We start from the raw sequence: 6120 nt of genomic DNA on the forward strand, positions 1-6120 counted from the left end.
GCCCTGGTGGGGATGGGGGCGAGAAAGAAATTTGGGGAATTGTATATCGAAGAGAATTTCTGCTGCTTTCAAAAACAAAATAACAGGAGACATCTGCAACTTGATTGAAGAGATAGGGTGAGGCAGATAGGGAAGCAGCTGAGGTCGTTTTAGAACTGGATACAGTGTGATGGGCTAAATGCAGAGGGGGGTGAATTAGCTTGAGTTTAATGGGCTCAGACAGTTGGTCTTCAGGAAGCAAGGTCAGCACATGCCAGGAACCCAATCTCCTTGGCACTGGATTCCTCAAACACCAGCAACACCCCATAGCAAGGAGAAGCAGGAGAAGGTTCTAGCCTAACGGCCTCACCTTGACACATCCACAGCCTTCTGCTATCACTAGAGGCAGGTGAGTTTTAATAAAGCTCCACGCTTGCTTAAACTTTTGATCCTCCTGTTGGAGTAACATGGTCTAGAGACGCAAATGCCAGCCTCAGAAGTCAACACGGTCAGATTCTATTCTTGGTCTTCACCGGGAGAAGTGGCTGGCTGGAAAGAGCAGTCATTCTGAGCAGCTGAAAAGAACTAACAAGACATTTTAATGAGTTAATAAATCTTTCTCACTGAACTACATGGAAAGACATGAAACATTTCATGTTAGCTCCTCACCAGCCTTAATTAAACTTGATGTTGAAAAGGTCAGTGCCCTGTCTGGCACATTCCAAATCACTTCAGTTGGACAGAAGGGGTGACTGGAGAGGTGTCTGCAAATGTGTGGAGAGGAGACTTCTGCCTTCCCTGGAGCCTTTAACGGGGCATTTTAAATGAGCCACACCCCATGAATAACAGCTAGCTTTTATGAAGTGCTAGCTCTGCAGAGAAGGCAATGGCACCCCACTCCAGTACTCTTACCTGGAAAATCCCATGGATGGAGGAGCCTGGTAGGCTGCAGTCCATGGGGGTGGCGAAGAGTCGGACACAACTGAGTGACTTTACTTTCACTGTTCACTTTCATGCATTGGAGAAGGAAATGGCAACCCACTCTAGTGTTCTTACCTGGAGAATCCCAGGGACAGAGGAGCCTGGTGGGCTGCCGTCTATGGGGTCGCACAGAGTTGGACATGACTGAAGTGACTTAGCAGCAGCGGCGGCTCTGTGTAAGTCACTGTTCTGAGTCACTTTAGCTGTGTTAACTCATTTAATCCTCAACAACATTTGTAGATGCATGCTCTTGTCATTCTTGATAGTAGAGGGAACCAAGGCATGGAGATTTGTAGTAATTTGGCTAGAGTTCTATAGTCTATGCAGTGATGAGGTCTGACTCCAGAGCCTGTGTCCAGAACCTGTAGGCTCCCATGCACCCTCAGTTAGCGTTGGGCTTTACTCACACAGTTAAAGAGGCACAAGCCTCCCATGGGTTTCAAGGCTCTGATACCTTTGGGAGTTCCAGCAAATGCTCTTTCAGACAGAGCAAAGCATGCAAGGTGCTCAGGTGCTGCTGGGGATTCATGATTCTTACCAGTGCCATCTGGAGGGGTAGAGGTCACCAGGAGGTCAGATTGGAGAGAATTTTTTTTTTTTTTTTTTTTGGAGCTAAAACACCTGGCTTCAGCAAACTTTTATTGAGTTTCTAAAGGGAACCAGATATTGTGCTAGATATTGGAGAGAAATACAAGACAAAGTGTTGACCTCAAGGAGCTCACAGATTTGCAGATTTGCCCTTTACCAAATTTCTGGGAAAACTGAAATAGCAATCTGGATGGATTTTTAAAATAAACTTAGTGCTTGAGTTCAGAGGGAGTCTTGCCTTGCACAGGTTTAGATTGAATTCCATGTAGTGGTAACGTATGTATATAATGTTTCCTGCCCATTTTTTTTTTTTAATGCTCTATAGAAGTGTAGAGCTCTGTGATGAAGGGCATGTTTAATCTGGGACATTTTGAACAGAGATGAGATGCACCTACTTTCTCATCCTTTTCAGAAGAATCTGTCCACAAGGAGGGAGATCTTTGAGTCACTGTGCGTTCTTGTGTGCTAAGTTGCTTTAGTCTTGTCCAACTCTCTGCAACCCCTACCTGGGAGTAAATGCTAGTTTGATCACTTTCTGTCTGCCTGTTCTTGGGTGAATTACTTCATCTCTCTGAGCCTAGATTTTCTTATCTGTAAAATAGAGGAAGTAATAGTAGACAGCCTTAACATTCTTTCAAGAATAGATTAAATAAAATGCAAAAATGCGTAAGAATGTTGTCACATTGCAACATTTTTGCAATGTGCAAGAACTGCACAGAGAAAGTTCTGCTTTCTGTTTCTCTGCAACAGAGAAAGCTCTTAATATAAGCTTTTTTTATTTTCTGGGCATTGTTTCATTTCTTAGTCCCATGGCATCATGCAGGACTCAAAGTGTTGCTGTTTAGTCGCTAAGTCATGTCCATTTCTTTATGACCCCATGGACTGGGGCCTGCCAGGCTCCTCTGTCCACGGAATTATCCAGGCAAGAATACTGGAGTGGGTTGCCATTTCCTTCTTCAGGGGATCTTCCCGACACAGGGTCAAACCCATGTCTCCTGCATTGGCAGGCAGATTCTTTACCACTGAGCCACCTGGGAAGCTTCACTCTGGAAGAGACTGTTTTAACAAAACAAACATAATCGATTCTTTCTTCTTTTACCCCTCCCCTGGAGCAGATGGTAGATTTATCCAGGGGCATGACAAGCTCAGAATTTCTTACTGGCATTTTTCATTTCTCAGAAGGCAGAGCAAGTGGCAAGGTGGCAAGTCCTCTGGACTAGACTCTGAGGTTGGTGATGTGCTGGAGACAGCAGACTGAGAGGAAGCCAGAGTCCCCCAGCACTGGGGCACTGGTCATCTCCTCCATCAGGTCCCTACTCACTTCTGATTGACTCTCAACTGCTTTCCCCACAGTGGCTGCTCTAAATTGTCCTCTGGAATCCTCAAGCTGCTCTTGCCTCTTCTGGCCTGATCTTTGTTTTCTGTAGGAAACCTGCACCACTGCTTACTCTCATCATCCAGTACAGCCTGCTGCACAACTCTAGGGGGCGTTGTTCATGTTGGAGGTAGGGGGCATGCAGATGGGTGGCCTTGGCATCCCAGACACTCTGTGCAGAGCATGTGGGCTGTTTCATGTAGAACACAGTTCTTTTCTCTTTCCTTAGTTCACGGCCCCCTACCCCCAACACAAAAAGAACAAATTCCTCCTTAGGCCAGGATCACTCTAGTTAACTTCTTATATTTCAAGATACAGATTAAATATCATTACATCAGTGAGGCATTCCCACAACCTTAATTTAGGAAAAATCCTTTTGTTTAAACAATATATATCCCTTGATACTCCTTTTTTGTAACATCTAACACAACAGTGATTTGCTTACAGTCTATACAAAGGCCACAGCGGCAGGAATAGAGGCTCTCTTGTCTTCATTATGTGAGTCAATAGAGTCTGACCTTACCCCTGGCCTCCCCCAATCTTTCTCAGAGGCAACCGCTTTTAATGTATCCTGTTTGAAATTATTCTAGTGGCTTCTTCCATGACCCTAAATAGTGTACTTATTTATAGCATCTTGATTGAAGGCAGGAGGAGAAGGGGATGACAGAGGATGAGATGGTTGGATGGCATCATCGACTTGATGGACATGGGTTTGGGTGGACTCCAGGAGTTGGTGATGGACAGGGAGGCCTGGCATGCTGCGGTTCATGGGGTCGCAAAGAGTTGGACACGACTGAGAAACTGAACTAACTGATTTATTAACTGATACATTAATGATTGATTTCCTATAATGAAAGATGAGGGCTTAATTTACTTTCTCTACATCTCATTTTATTTCATCTCTTCTTTCCAGTGTTATGTTTCATTTTTAGTAGCTTTATAATCTCTAATTTGCAGAAGGAAATGGTGACCCACTCTAGTATTCTTGCCTGGAGAATCCCCTGGACAGAGGAACCTGGCGGGCTACAGTTCATCGGGTCACAAGAGTCGGACATGACTGAGCGACTAAACCACCACCACCATATACTCTTTCAGGGTGCTGGCTTTTCCTCAGGTGTCTGATGATTCTGATTTTACTTTCATGTTTAAGGATGAAGATCTGATTGTTTATTCAGGACTGCAGGAGACAACTTAACTTGCTCATGACTAGGCAGGTCTATCTTTTCCATCTGTCTCTCCCAGGATTGGAAAGTATAACTGGAAACTCTGCGTCCAAGAGCAGGGTTGGTTGGCTGGAGAATTTTGCTTTTACAAGCAAAAGTAATGTAATACTTTTGTACTAAAGTAATGTAGTAATTAGAGAAGGAAATGGCAACCCACTCCAGTGTTCTTGCCTGGAGAATCCCAGGGACAGGGGAGCCTGGTGGGCTGCCGTCTATGGGGTCACACGACTGAAGTGACTTAGCAGCTTAGCAGCAATGTAGTAATAACCAGCTTTGATCCTCGGGTTGGGAAGATCCCCTGGAGAAGGAAATGGCAACCCACTCCAGTATTCCTGCCTAGGAAATCCCATGGACGGAAAAGCCTGATGGGCTAAGTCCATGGGGTCACAAAGAGTTGGACATGACTGAGCAACTAAGCAACAACAACAACAAATGGCCAGCTAACCCTTAGACCAAGCTCCCAGCAACCCAAATGTTAGATCAAGAAGAGTTCTACTCATAGGTACCCAAGCCTATGCCATCAGTTTTTAGTCCTCTCCAAAAATCCATTTTCACCTCTGTACACACACACACACACCCACACACACACACACATACAGACACATTAGATATGCAAAAACTTTAGTGCCCCTATTAATCATCTCTTTTTCTGTAGGGCCAGCACAATGCTTGGCTCTAAGTAAAAATGCAGTAATTGTTTTAAATGACCATATAATAGCACATAGCTTTTTATATATTCACTTCGGAGGGTTCACCACTCATTAAGACACACTCCCTGTACCCAAGCAGCTAATAGTCTAGCTTCTAATGGAAGAAGCAGATATGTAAACAAATCGCTATAATAGAGATAAGTGCCGTAGAATGTGTTTGCACAAAATGCTTGTGCTTGAGGAAGAGACATTAAGTCTGAACCGTGGGGAGAGTAAAAGAGAAAGAGAGAATGAAAGCCAGAGAGACAGAGAGAGAGAGAGAGAGAGAGAGAGAGAGAGCATGTGTGCAAGAGAGAATGAGAGCCAAAAGACAGAGAGAGCTGGAGGAACAGCTGCATAGAGAGGATGACATTTCTAGAGGCAGAAGAGAATATTGGATGAAAATGCAGCCAGGCTGCCTCTGTCACTTACTAGTTCTCCTTGGACAAGTTATCCTCTCTTTGCCTATTTTCTCCCCTGTATCATGGGCATATGATAGTAGCCCCAATCTCATATGGTTTTTGTGAGGATAAAATGAATTCTGTACAAAATGCTTCAATGGTGCCTCCCACTCAGTATGTATTAGTTCTTCCCAGTGTTGCTGTTGTATCTTGACGTGGTCTTGAAGGAAGGGTTCAACAGTCAGAGACTGGGCAGATGTTATTTCTGGTAAAATAAGCTTGGTGAGTGAAGGCACACTTAGAATGGAGAGTGGTTGAGTATAGCTATTGATAGAACATAGGGTTCCAGGGTAAATGCCAGAATAAAGGTAGAAAGGAGCTGGACCGGATGACAGGAGGCCTTGGAAGCACATGGAATTGCTGCTTACACAATCTCTCATCGTCAGTTTTCCGTCTTGAGGTGCTGTGCACATAGTAAGCAAGACAATTAATGACTTCAGGGAATCTGCAACCTATTGAAGATCACTTGGAGAAGGAAATGGCAACCCACTCCGGTATTCTTGCCTGGGAAACCCCATGGACAGAGGAGCTGGATGGGCTTACAGTCCATGGGGTCGCAAGAGTCATGACTTTCTGACTAAACAACACCAGTAACAACAGGGATTCCGTTTAACAGGTGGCATGTAAAGCCAAATCCGGCCTCTCTACCCTGACACCAAATTAAATCTCGGAGACAGAGTTTTGGGTGAAGTAGAAAAGATACAGCTTTATTGCTTTGCCAGGCAAAAGAGACCACAGCAGGTTAAAGCCCTCAAAACTGTGTATCCCACCTTGGCATGCAGGGTGGGGGTGTAGTGAGAAGTTTTATGGTAAGGGTTCAAAGA

This window comes from Bos indicus x Bos taurus, chromosome 23, assembly GCF_003369695.1.
Source record: "Bos indicus x Bos taurus breed Angus x Brahman F1 hybrid chromosome 23, Bos_hybrid_MaternalHap_v2.0, whole genome shotgun sequence".
Lineage (NCBI taxonomy): Eukaryota > Metazoa > Chordata > Mammalia > Artiodactyla > Bovidae > Bos > Bos indicus x Bos taurus.